Source organism: Bombina bombina, chromosome 6 (genome assembly GCF_027579735.1).
Source record: "Bombina bombina isolate aBomBom1 chromosome 6, aBomBom1.pri, whole genome shotgun sequence".
Taxonomy (NCBI): Eukaryota; Metazoa; Chordata; class Amphibia; order Anura; family Bombinatoridae; genus Bombina; species Bombina bombina.
The window spans coordinates 641,272,338-641,287,099 of NC_069504.1; the positions used below are offsets into that span (position 1 = coordinate 641,272,338).

Genomic DNA, 14,762 nt, shown 5'->3' on the forward strand with positions numbered 1-14,762 from the left:
TTACCACAGGAGCCTGTGTCAATTATGGCTGTAGTCTGGATCTTGTAATGTTCCCACTGTAAAGAGATGGGTAACGTTAAATACTTAGTGGTAATAGTTTTGGAGAAAAAATTAGTAAGAGGGAGTTCAATCTTACCTAATTTCTGTTTAGCCAATAGGGGGCATTCCTTAACCTCATGCTTAGGAGAAGCACAATATAAACACAGATTTAGTGTTTTCCTTCTAGATTTTTCTTGTGAGGATAGAGGCCCTTTAATAAAACCTATTTCCATAGGTTGTGGGAAATCCTTCCCTGAAGGAGAGGAGGGTAGTGTAGAGACTCTCTTTGTGAACCCAGATTTTTCAGAACGTCTTTCCCTCAAACGCCGGTCAATGGATATGGACACCGTGTACAGCTCCTCCAAAGTATCTGGTATTCCAATCCGTGAGAGTTCATCTTTTAGCTCCTCACTTAATCCCAAGCGAAATTGATTCTTTAGTGAAATCTCGTTCCACAAAGAATCAGTGGCATAAATCTTAAACTGAGTGATGTATGTTTCAACAGCATTTTTATTTTGTTTCAAAGCTCTGAGGTTATTCTCTGCTGAGATCTGCTTATAAGGATCATCGTAGAGTGTAGACATTTCTGAAAAGAAGGCTTCCAAAGATCCTAAAATAGAATCCTGTTTTTCAAAAAAGCTGTCCGCCCAAGCCCTGGGCTCTCCCCTTAAATATGATATGACAGTTAAAACTCTTGTTCTCTCTGAAGCATATGTTTTAGGTCTCAGTTCAAATAACAGCATACAGGAGTTTCTGAACTCTCTGAACTGAGAGCGGTTGCCAGAAAATTTTTCAGGAGTAGAAACTGCAGGTTCAGGTTGGTGTTCATTCTGACCTGATTTAGCAGCAAGTGTTTCCCTAAGACAAGCTTTTAATGCCTGATTTTCTAATTGTAATTCATGAAATGAACTGGCAAGTAAGTCAACCCTGTCAGATAGACTCTTTATGTGTTCAGACATTGGATTCATATCCATTGGATTTTGTATTTTAAACAGGACGATAAAAAACCAAAACAAAAAATGATTTGAAATAAAGTTTCAATAAGTCCTGTATCTTTGTGGCTGGTTAATTATGTAATAATGTGATACAATTTGTAATGTGTATCACACATGTAACTATATAGAAAGTAATATGTTTCCCAAGTTACACATATGAGTTAATATAAGCCAAACACAGTTTATACTGGAATCAAAGAGTTGCAATTACAGCAAAAAACAGTTAGGCTTTAAATAAAGGAAAAATAAATGACAATACCTTAACTCCCAGGTATATCACATGTAGCAAGAGACAGTGTGAAAGTTTGGATCTTGCTGATGGCTTTAAATAACAAGATTTAGAACAGCGGAGTTCCGGCGTTGCAGGGATCAGAGCTGCAGGGAGAGAGACAAGCTTACCGCACTTCGGCCGTAGCTGATGACGTATTGAACGGCTTTGGCTGGAACTGGATTGAAGCAAAGTTTGAAATTACAGGTAAAGCTGAATTGGAAGATGCGGATGTTGAATCTTTTACTTGGAAGTATAATAACAGGATGCCGGTAGCTGAAAAAGAGATTTTAGTTAAGTAACAGCAGTTTAAGTTAATAAACCTTTGAGAGGCTGACTGAGCTTGAAAATCCTTTAGAGGCTTCAATTAACCAGCAAGGAAGTGCTGGGAGGATGTTCCTTATAAAGGGAGGAGGTAGTGATTCTTAAAGGTACAGTCAGAGAGAGAAATAGTGAGGACTCCTTACAATTATACTTAATATATATATAATATAATAACGATATTAACTATATTAACCCTAATATAATTAGGTTTAATATAGTTAATATATATAATATAATAACGATATTAACTATATTAACCCTAATATAATTCGGGTTAATATAGTTAATATAGCTGGCGGCGATGTAGGGGGATTAAATTAGGGGTTAATATTTATAAAATAGATGGCGGCGGTGTAAGGGGCTCACTTTAGGGTTAGGTAAGGTAGATGTCGGCGGTGTAAGGGGCTCACTTTAGGGGGTAGGTAAGGTAGATGGCGGCGGGGTAGGGGCTCACTTTAGGGGGTAGGTAAGGTAGATGGCGGCGGGGTAGGAGCTCACATTAGGTGGTTATAAATTTAATATAGCTGGCGGCGGGGTCCGGGAGCGGCGGTTTAGGGGTTAATGCATTTTTTATTGTTAGGATAGTGAGGGGGGATAGCGGATAGAGGGTTAGACATGTCGGGCTATGTTAGGGAGGCGTGTTAGACAGTACGTGATATTTTATACTTTAGTCAGGTTTTGTAGACGCCGGCAGTTTCTAAAGTGCCGTAGGTCAATGGCGACTCCAGAAATTTGTGCTTATGCAGATTTCTGGACATCGCTGGTTTGTGAGACTTACGGCACTTTAGCCTCTGACGGCGCTGTATATAGGATAGCTCGAGTTGCGAGCTGAAACTGCGGGCGGCGGGGGTTCCCTCGCTTGCGCCGCAAACTACGATCTTTATCGGATTGCGCCCCAGAAGTAATTTAAAATGTTGTTTAAAATGGTATTCTCTATCTGAATCATGAAACAAAAAAATTGGGTTTAATGTCCCTTTAATAAATCTCGCCCTTAGTCTTCTGAAACACTGAATAAAATCTACCACAATTGCTCAGAATTATGTAACATAATCCTTGAGCTCAATAAAAACAAATATAAGTACAAATGCAGGCAAAACACAAAAAGGAGGAAGGGAAAAAATACTGTACATATGGGTGCCAAGCCCTTAGTTTCACAGAGACTATGCAGGCATAATTATACAGAGAAAGAGATAGGCATGTGCTGCATTTGTGTTTAAATAAATAGTGGGGTTGATATCTTGTTTTCAACTGATAATGATTGCTGAACTTTGGTTGATATTGCTAGTATGTTTTTTTACACAGTCACAAAATGCTTCTGCCATTAATTCCCCAAAAGTTCTTTACCTCAAAATCTTCATCTCAGAAATTAATTTTCCAATTTTAGCTTTACTTTTTAAGCTTTAATTAACTGAGCAGATAGCACTTGTAACTGTTTGGTAATGTTGGTAATATGGTGGGGTAAATGTTGCACAATCCAGTGTTATATCTGAAAACTTTTGGGGAACTTGACAAGGCTGGATTGGCCTATCAGGAGATTTCCATGTGGGCTACAGTAGCTGGGGCTGACCAGCTACAATAAAAGGGGATGGTGCTGTTGGTTAGGCCATGCAACATTCCAAGTAAGTTTTATTTTCTAGACCAGGTACCATTTAGTAGCCCTCCTTTGAAAGGTTTCTGTTGTCTACAAATAGTGGGTGAAGTTTCGTAAATTAAAAATAATTGCAAAAAAAAGGTTGCTAATTAAAAAAAAAAAAAAAATGTTTAGACTTGGTTGATATATTATTTTATAGCAACACAACAGAAATGTCTTGTAATTAAAAAATGTTAACTGTCCCTTTAAAGTGAGTAGTGGATGAAATTGTGATGCCTATATAAAAACAATCTAGTGATTTTTTTTAAAATGACAAATTAATATAATTTACATTAAAAAAAAATATTGGGGGAAGGAGGATATCAGTAATCCCCTTAATTCAGGGGTGTCCAAACTTTGCTCTCCAGAGGTTTTGGAACTACATTTCCGATGATGCTCAGAAAGCATTTTATCTAGCTGAGCATCATGGGAAATGTAGTTCCAAAACCTCTGGAGAGCAAAGTTTGGACACCCCTGCCTTAATTGGACAGTCTACACCTTAGTTATCTTAAAGGGGCAGATTTATCAATGCTTCAACTGATAATATGCTGGAATCCCGCATCAAATTCGACGCAATATTGATCTCCTGTAGTTAACAAAGCGTCAAGATAGTCAAATGTTGTAATGTGTGATGTAATATACGCTCCTGCGATCTCAAACCGACGCAGATCGATGCTTGCGTCATTCCAGATGTTTCAAATTCACATTTGACTCTATTTGACCCTATTCCCAATTTATCAAACATTTGACAGATACGCTTGCGTCTATTCCGCCGCAGCACACCTATCTTTTAAACCACCCTTGAGGCCACGAATGCCATAGAAATCAATGGGAGTCTGAAAACCCAGAAAGCTTATATTCGATGCTGCAAGAGAATGAAGCATATTGCATAATAAAAGTACTTATGGATTATGTTACATCTTTGTCTCTCATTACAAAGCAAGGGGACATTATTATTGCTTCAAATTTGGTGCACTAGTAGATATAGGGATAAAAATGAAATAAATACATTAGATAATATAGCTAACTTCCTTTTTTTGGATAAATCTATTTGCACTATGTTTAACACATGTAATACAAGTCCCACTCTCCAATTCGCACCAAATTTGACCCAACACTTTTCACACTAAATTTGACACAAACTCCTAAACAACCCATACACTAGTAAATTATTCAACCACTTTTGATTGGAATATGCTTAATCACATGATTTATGACATCAGCCAATCTGATTTAAATATACATTTTATAATATCACTAATGAATCAAATTGCTCGATACTTGTGTCATTGATCACTTATCAGAACTTGTAAGTGCTATTTGTTACATTGTGTATTATACTTTGAAAGTATGTATATGTGAAATTAGTATTAACATAGAAACATAGAAACATAGAATTTGACGGTAGATAAGAACCAAAAAGGCCCATCAAGTCTACTCATATTACATGTTACTTTTTCCTTAGGATAGCCTTATGCATGTCCCAGGCATTTTTAAATTCCTTTACAGTCTTTGTGTTTACCACCTCAAATGGAAGTTTATTCCATGAATCCACCACCCTTTCTGTAAAAAAATGCTTCCTCAAATTTCTCCTGAATCTACTACCCTCTAACTTTAGATTGTGACCCCTTGTTTTGGCATTTATTTTTTTGTGAAAAATGCTTTCAGCTTCTATTTTATTAAGTCCCTTCATATATTTGAAGGTTTCTATCATGTCACCTCTTTCCCTTCTATCCTCTAAACTATACATATTTAGATCATAGAGTCTTTCTTTGTACGTTTTATATTTTAGACCATGTACCATTTTAGTAGCCCTCCTTTGGACAGCTTCTAGTTTATTTATATCTGTCTGAAGATATGGTCTCCAGAACTGTACACAGTATTCCATATTTGGTCTAACTAATGATCTGTAAAGTGGCATAAGAACCTTGCTATTTCTGCTACTAAAACCTCTTCCAATGCAACCAAGCATTTGACTGGCCTTGCTGGCTGCACTGCGGCATTGTGTACCAAATTTTAAATCATCTGAAATAATAATTCCCAAATCCCTTTCTTCTTTAATTACAGTTAGTAATGTACCATAGAGACTATAATTGGCCTTTGGGTTTTTGGATCCTGTATGCATAATTTTACTCTTGGTAATATTAAATTTCAGATCCCATTTATTTGACCAGTCCTCTAGTTTATTAATATCACAGTTCATTTGATTAACTCCTCCTGGAACATCTACCCTGTTACAAATTTTTGTATCATCAGCAAACAAGCAAACCTTCCCCTTAAGCCCACTTCCAATATCACTTATGAACATGTTAAACAAAACAGGCCCAAGAACTGACCCTTGGGGAACACCACTAGTAACTGATGCCTCATTTGAATGTACTCCATTAATTGAAACCCTCTGTCATCTATCTTTAAGCCAGCATTCTACCCACTTAACAATCTTAGCATCTATTCCAAGGCAATACATTTTGTGAATAAGTTTGTTGTGTGGGACGGTGTCAAATGCTTTGCTAAAGTCTAGATATGCAACATCTACGGCTCCTCCCTGGTCTATTATTTTAGTTACATGGTCAAAGAAATCAATTAGATTAGTCAGGCATGATCTTCCAGCAGTGAAACCATGCTGTCCTTTGTCTTCTAAGTTGTTTGTCTGAATGAAAGATACAAGTCTTTCCTTTAAAAGAGTTTCCATTAATTTCCCTGCTATTGAGGTCCAACTGACTGTCCTATAGTTAGCAGAATCTTCCCTACTACCCTTTTATGAAGAGGGACTACATTGGCAATTTTCCAGTCTTTTGGAACAACTCCTGTTAGAAGTGACTGATTAAATAAATCAGCTAATGGAGTAGCTATTACGGATCAAAGTTCTCTTAGAACTCTTGGATGAATATTATATGGACTCACAGCCTTATTAACTTTTATTTTTGATAGAGCCCTTGAAACCTCTTCCTCTGTAAAGATAAACATTGATGCTTACATTAGGACACACAGTGTAATATTTTAGACAATGATTTTTAAAATTAAATGATGTTTGATTCAATATAATCTTAAACTGATAGCTCAAAGGGATCGCCCACCTAACATTAAACTGTCATGAATCAGATACAGCAGAAATTAAAATCACCTCTTTACTGTCATGATATGTTCAGTGTTTTTCTTCCTTCTCTTGAATTTCATTTTCATTAAGAAATGTCATCTTATATGCCAGCCCATTTTGTAATACCTGTGTAGGGATGGTGTTTAAAACTACAATCAAATCAGGAAGGGTTACACAGGTGCAGAGAGAAAACTGGCCTAGCTTTTAAAATATCCATTAATTGCAAATAAATACATATGATACCCTGATTACATATTATATTCACAATTATTCTTGCTCAGAATAATAATATATTTACACTATATACATACAGTGGTATAAATAAACACAGAGACATGAAAGACAACATTGTTTAGAAGAAAATACAAATTATGGACATGTAAAAAATGTTTGCAAAATATTTCTGACATAACACACACGCACATATATATATATATATATATATATATATATATATATATATATATATATATATACATACATACAAGTATGTACAAAGATATATGAACAAAAAATATTTAAAAAAATAAAAAAATACTTTCTATGAGATATTATTGTTTGTTCAGGTATAAATCTAGCTATTTCTTGGACATTAACAGATGAAAAATAATAGATTAGCTTTAGAGAAATGTGCTTGTTGATGGACAGTAATGCTATGGTATAAATAAAGTTGGAAAAAAACAGAATATCCGCGACATCGATGACTCTTATTTTTCAACAGTCTGACGCTCATCGCTCCGTACTTGACGCACGTGTTTTTGACAGACTTTTTAATAAATATGGGCGTCGTATGTAGATTCGCGACAGCAATGTCTGGTGAGCATATTGACGCCAGCGAATGCACCAAGATTGATGCTTTGATAATTAGGCCCCAAAGTCTTAACTTAAATTAAGCTGCAAATAGCCTCCTGCACCCCTTTCTATATCATGCAGCAGGAACGGTGAAACAGTTATTTTGAAATGAATATTGTTTCTGGCCAGTTTGAAATGGCTGCCAAGCTCCACCCATTGATGACATCATGATCTGGACTGCAACAATGAACATTTCAAAAGCAAAATGACAAATTCATTTGATATGCAGAACTTTTGCATGTAGTGATTAATTTCTAATGAAGGTAGACAGACAGAAAGATAGATAGATACCTTGAATAACAGTTGATGTAGAACAATATTATGCAAAAACAGTAACAAATCTCAGTTCACTTTCCAATAGTATAATATGATAACATACCAGATCATTTAAGTGATTTGGTGTGAACTGCACAGACAATGGGACCTATCTATCAAGCTCCAAACGGAGCTTGACGGCCCGTGTTTCTGGCGAGTCTTCAGGCGCGCCAGAAACACAAGTTATGGAGCAGTGGTCACAAAGACCGCTGCTCCATAACCCTGTCCGCCTGCTCAGAGAATCACCGAAATTCAACCCAATCAAGAATGATCGGGGTTGATTGACATCTCCCTGCTGGTGGCCCATTGGCCGCGAGTCTGCAGGGGGCGGCGTTGCACCAGCAGCTCTTGTGAGCTGCTGGTGCAATGCTGAATATGGAGAGCGTACTGCTCTCTGCATTCAGCGATGTCTTGCGGACCTGATCCGTACTGTTGGATCAGGTCCGCAAGACATTTCTTAAATTGGCCTCATAGGGTTCACAGTGTTAAAAGTAACAAAATATTTATACTAGAGGATGCAATACCCAGGACATTGACTAAATATGTATGTTTCTTTATTTATAAATACATACTAATACACAATAATACTACTACTATTATTAATAATAATTCACGCAGGGCAAGTTGCCTGACTGGTGCAAATTCCTTCAACATGAATTCTAAAGGGCTTATTTTATAATTCCTCTAAGTGAAAGATTATGGACATAATTTACTGTTCTATGAAATTCCATACATAACATTATAAGAGTGTAAATCTTCAACTTACACTGATCAGTGTTACCTAAGAGCCTAGGAAGAAAGGACATTTTTGAAAATTTTTATTACATGACATGTTAGTCCAATAAAAAAAGCTTCCTCTATATCTTAAAATAGCCTGTTATTTTACTCTCTGTGTGTGCGTTAAAATATAATAATTATTTGAAAACAATATGGTTCGAATGGACCACATCATTCATTTATTTAGCTATCTCAATACTTTGAAGTTTCCTTATAAAACATAGGATTAAATCTTTGCTCTAGATAGTGTGGCAACACAGCAATTAGTACAATACAGCATTTAACATTTTTAGAGCAGAAAACAAAGAAGAGTTTTACACTGGCCTGACCCTACATAAAATATTTTCTTCATTCTTTGACAGATTCACATAACTGGAAATTCCCAGAATGAGGTAATCATGAGACTTCTTAAGTGGGTGTAGTAGGGGTGTGTGGTGTGGGTGTGTAGATGTTGGTGTGTGATGTGGGTGTGTAGATGTGGGAGTGTAGATGTGTCTTTCACCATCAATAACAAACACAGATAAGTGATCTTGAACCTTTTGGATGTCAATAACAAATACAGACCAAACATTTTAAAAACAAAATTAGTAACAACCCTGCAGCCAAACACTTGTATCAGACTTTTGGCTTTATAACATGTTAGCCACATCATAATCCTAATCTGTTAGTCTGGTGCTCATATCAAAGTCTTACCCAACAACCCTTTGTCAGCCATATCCCAAATGCAGAATCCTGGCCCAATTCAGCCACATACCCACATTCAAGTCCTGGTCCTGAAACCCAATTCAGCCATATTCCCACACCAGAGTTCTAGTCCTGTATGCCCTCTCTCAGCCTGCCAGCCATATACCCACACCAGAACTCTAGTCCTGTATGCCCTCTATCAGCCTGCCAGCCATATACTCACACCAAAGCTATAGTCCTGTATGCCCTCTGTCAGCATGTTATCTATATACCCACACCAGAACTCTAGTCCTGTATGCCCTCTGTCAGCATGTTATCTATATACCCACACTAGAGCTCTCGTCCTGTATGCCCCCTGTCAGCCTGCCAGCCATATATCCACACCAGAGATCTACTCCTATATGCCCTCTGTTAGCCTGACAGCCATATACCCACACCAGAAATCTAGTCTTGTATGCAATCTGTCAGCCGGCCAGCCATATACCAACACCGGAGCTCTATTCTTGTATGCCCACAGTGAACATGTCAGCCATATACCCACACCAGAGCTCTAGCCCTGTATGCCCTCTGTCAGCAATATACCCACACCAAAGCTGTATTCCTGCATGCCCTCTGTCAGCCTGTAAGCTAAATACCCACACCAGAACTCTAGCCCTGTATGCTCAATGTCAGCCATATTCCCACATCAGACCCCTTTCCCTGCAGTGCTCTGTATATAAAACCTCTGGCAGCCACATACCCATATTAGACTCCTGGCTTTATAACCCTTATGTTAGCCACATCAGACCCCTGGTTCTGCAGTCTTTTTGTAAATCATGTAATCTCACCAGACATCTGGTCCTTCAGTCTTTATGTAAATCATGTAATCTCACCAGACATCTGGTTCTGCAGTCTTTTGTCAATGACATATCCACATAAGACCACTGACATTCAAACCCATATCAGACCCGTGGTGCTGCAGCCTCTTTGTCAGACACATTCCCCATCACACACCTGGCTATAAATTCCTTATGTCAGTCACATACCCATATCCTACCCATGGCCCTGCATCCTTTGTGGTAGCCACATACCTACATTAGATCCCTGGCCCTGCATTCCTTATGTCAGCCACATATGTAAATCCAACCCCTGGCAGGCACATGTTACTGATGGGTGCTCTCTCCTACTCCTGTTTCTCCACACGCAGTACACTATCTCTTAAATACTGCATGTGGGGCCTTTTAGAAGAGGAAGCAAGAGTAGAAGACAATCTCACTGCAAGGCAGCCAGTAAAAAAATTTGACAAATACCATGTTTGCACATACCACAAAGTTAGAACAGTTTTAAAAATGTCCTAGCGACAGATGAAATTTAGCCAGGTATCCCAACTGGTGCTTACATCTGGGTCACATCTGGCAAGTTTCACCAGCTATCTATGGTGGTGCAATATACTTAAAGGCTTTAAAATGTGGTTTATCAATCAGAATACTGAGTCTGGGAAGGATTTAACTTCTCCACCTCTTTACTTATGTTTGCAGGCATCAGACTGATCAGTCTATTTGCCTTGTTTATTGGTATCCCCTGTTGAAAAGCATATCTAGGTAGGCGCAACATGTCTTGGTCCCATGAAATACAAGAAAATAGTGCAGTCTTTTATTAGATTAACATTATGAATGGCAACATGTATCCCATTAAAATGCTAGGTTACTGTATGATATGTCTTGTAAAGAAAGCATTTAATCCTTATTCTTAAGGGTCAATTTATCAAGCTCCATACGGAGCTTGATGCTCCATGTTTTCGGCGAGCCTTCAGGTTGAAGGTAACAGAAGTTATGAAGCAGCGGTCTAAATACCGCTGCTCCATAACCTGCCCACCTGCTCTGAGGTAGCGGACAGAAATCAACTCGATCGAATATGATCGGGTTGATTGGCACCCCCTGCTAGCGGCCAATTGGCATCAAATCTGCAGGGGGCGGTATTGCACCAGCAGTTCACAAGAAGAGTTTATTTGGGAATGACTATTATTGACACCTCCTGTTTAGAGTGGTGTGTCTGAGAATTGAATTTTGATTGGTTAGGTTTAGTATGAAACTCAGAGCTATCAGTTAGGGTTTATATGTCTGATGAAACAGCGTGTAAGCTGAGAAAAGCGTTGCATGATTTTATTACATAGTGATACTGTTGTACACTGTGTTTTTATACTACATTTTAATAAAAGAAAATTTTGATCATCACTTGACTGAGAGCCTGAGTATACTTCCTTGAGGAGATGCCTAGACCAGAGGTATGTGGATTTTAAGGATCAGTGAGCTGGGACACTGAGAGATCCCAGTAGGTGATACTAAGCACGAGTGGGTGCTGCATCCATTGTGAGTACCTGTCTTACATCTGATTGACACTAGGAGGCGCCCTTCTTTCTTGTGTATCCCCACAGAATCTGTTTTACATCTTTTTTGAATTGGGAAGGAGCTGCCTACAGTGAAGCTCCTGTAACCCCAAGAAGGGATTAAGCAAATAACTTTGACCATATATATGGACGTTTAAGATAAGAAATTTATATTACTATTTCTTTGTGATTCTTTTTTTGGAAAATAATTGTCCATATGACCTCTAAGATCTTTGTGTTTTGAGTTATATATAACTTCTAAGATCTCTGCATCATTTAGCCTGTGAGACACAAAGGTTTATTTATCTGATATTTTGTATATTGCGCCCCCTTGAGTGGTGATGAGAGCTTATTCCCAGGTTGTCTGTAGTTAGTTTATTCTTTGAAGGGAGCAGCATTTAGTAAGCACATAATATCTTTGTGACTTGTGAATAATTATATTATATCTAGTCCAAATTTTCATAATGCTATCTATGTCAGAAAGAAACAACAAAAGATTAGCATTAGTAAATAATACTGATACCACCAATACCCCTATACCCCATATAGTGGGCAGTAAAGATATCAAACAACTCTTGAATGCACTAGAGGATTTAACTAAGAATGAACACTGCCACTAGTAAACAAATCCCTAGGGGCTTACGAATGTTTAAAAATTGTTCGTTTAAAAATTATTCAGAATTGTCTAGAAAATGGTGTGAATTATTAGATGACTGTTTTTTAAAATTTATAGACCTCTTGATTGAACATAGGCAAAAACTAGTGGATGAAATAGGGGTTGAAATTGAAAAAGTCCAAAAGGACTTAGAACTACTGACTAATAAACCTGATTATGGAAGACTAAGGGCGCGATCAAATATACGGCGCAGGTTTCGGCGCAAGCGTGGAAACCTGTGCCGCCCGTAATTTCTCCTCGCGCATCAGGGTATTACATATACTGCGCCGTTAGATGCTAAACTGGCGTAAGTAGGACAAACTGGCGATCTTCCAAAAATTGCGCAAATACACATTTTAGTCGTCACAAGTAACTTACGCCAGTATTTTGTCCATGTAAAGTCTCAATAAAGAGTAGTTTTATGCAAATTAAGCTAACACTCGTAAAAATGAACCGCAACTTCATCTAAAAATGCGACATGTAATTACGCTATTCAAAATTCATATATAAACCCATGCGCAGCCGCCATTTTCTTCAGTGTGTTTTGATGGTTAATTGAGCTACAGCACACTACAGTGGAGTGGAGGATTAGTCAGAGTAGAGAGAGAGAGGCACAAACAGAGGAGTTAGTTAGGTCGCATTGTTGGTTGATTAAGCTTGTACACTTACACATATTTTTACATATTGCACACATATTGCATACATACATATACAAAGACACCACACTTTTTTTTCTAACACCTCACACATTTTATTTCAATTTTACAGTGTGATAGGCTGAGTGTTTGTTTGTGGTTGTGTGTGATTGAACTGGGAGTGAGTGTGAGTGTGTGAGTGTGTGTAGTGTGAGGATGGCAGGGAGAGGTAGGGCAGAGGGGAGGAGGGGAGAGGAGTGGCAGGGAGAGGAGTATTGTAGAGGACAGGAGGAGCAGTGGGGTCCCTGTCAGGTAAGTGGATTGGGGAGAGGGAGAGCTAGAAGGGATGATGGGAGGGGAGATGCCCGAGAGCCCCAGAGACCAGGCACATCTAGAAGAGGGACAGAGGGTGCACATGGGGACAGAATGGGGGAGGAGGGAGAGGATAGGGAGGAACCCACACCAGGGACATCACAGGGAGCAAGCCAGGTGTCCATGGAGGATGAGAGGCTGAGATGTCCAAACCTCTCATTCAATGAAAATGTTGCCCTAGTCCAGGCCATCATGGACAATTACAGTGCCCTCTTTGGGCAGGAGAAGGGCAAAGGCAGTGCCAAAAGGTGTAAAACAGCATGGTTGGCAGTAGAGGATGCCGTCAACAGTGTGGCCCCGCAGAGGAGGAATGTTGAGGGCCTTAAAAAGTGGTGTAATGACTGCAAGAGGCGGGTGAAAGAAAAGATGGGGCAGGAAGTTATACACCAGAGGGGAACAGGCAGTGGTCCACCCCTGGACATAGAATATAACACCTGGCAGGATATGATACGTAGGTCTCTGAGTATCACAGCAGTCCGTGGACTTCCAGGGGCTCATGACTCAGGGGCTGCAACCACAGCACATCATGCTGGTGTGTAACATCCCACACACCAGTATTACATGTATTTGAGATATAACATCCTTTAATGTCACACATTCATGTACACAATGAGGAGCATGGTATTTGGCCTACTAACAAAAACATCTACAATTATATTTGACATTAATGCTACTTAACACAATGCAATTCATGATATGAGGTGGAATAGTGCAATACTAACATGTCTCAGAGTAACACAGGCCACAAGCCACATGTAGAGTTTTCAGTAAATGGACACTATAGCCATCACAATACTTTTAGCTCAAGAAAGCAGGTGCTGTGCCTACATCAGGCTAAAGTAAATTGTGTGACTTAAAGAACACATTTTTTCCATCATTGACATGTACACATAACTATTGTATGAAACACATACCTGTACACTGCGCATATTAAATTCCCTCATATCACAAATCACAATGGGCCCTAGCATGTATCAATGTACATTGTATGCCCACATGGACATATATCTGACTGTACTAATCCCTCTCATCATTTGACTCCTCCACAGAACCTCCTGTCACAAGGATACAAACAGGCATGCATCCACCACCACCAGTCACAGGCATGCTGCCACCACCACCACCACCAGTCTTCAGGCACCCACATGAGCAGTATGTTCCCAGGCATGATCAGGGTTGGATTGCTTCAGTTGAGGACCCGGGAGTGATGCCACCAACATTGCCATATGACCCCGGGCAAGATTCCTGGCCAGAGGAATATTCTTCTTTTGGCTTTGAGGGGGAGCCAAGACAGCCACAAAGGGTCCATGTATTTCCCCCCCCCCCAACACAATCTCAGGGCAGTCATGGCTTTTACCCACAGACTATGTCACAAGAAGTGCCAACTGGACAGGCTGAGTGGTCACACACTGGTCATCAGTGGGACTATCAATCCACCCCCGAGCTCCACCATCCTCATCACTTGGGAGAGCTCCACCATCCTCATCACTTGGGAGAGCTCCACCATCTGCAGATGAAAATATAGCTGAAAGTACTCAAGCACCAGCAGATGCAGCTGAACCTGTCCCAACAGAACCAGCAGATACAGCTGAACCTGTCCCAACAGAACCAGCAGATACAGCTGAACCTGCACCTCAAGCACCTAGAAGCCCTGCAGCTCAAGAGCCCGTGGATGCATTGTATTCTCCCCTGGGTGAGGAATACATCGCACTCCAGAGGAGGCTAATAATAAGCTTCAAGAGCAGACAAAAAGG

At 39.3% G+C, this 14,762-nt stretch overlaps 1 long non-coding RNA gene across 3 annotated transcripts in view; it reads left to right on the forward strand.

Annotated features, from left to right (window-relative positions):
- LOC128663365 (uncharacterized) overlaps positions 1–14,482 on the forward strand; it is a 215,631-nt gene extending 201,149 nt beyond the window's left edge. For all 3 annotated transcript variants that reach the window (XR_008402856.1, XR_008402855.1, XR_008402854.1), the window contains exon 3: positions 14,058–14,482. This is a non-coding gene — a long non-coding RNA (uncharacterized LOC128663365). The remainder of the gene's footprint in view (positions 1–14,057) is intronic.
- The last annotated feature ends 280 nt before the right edge of the window (positions 14,483–14,762 follow it).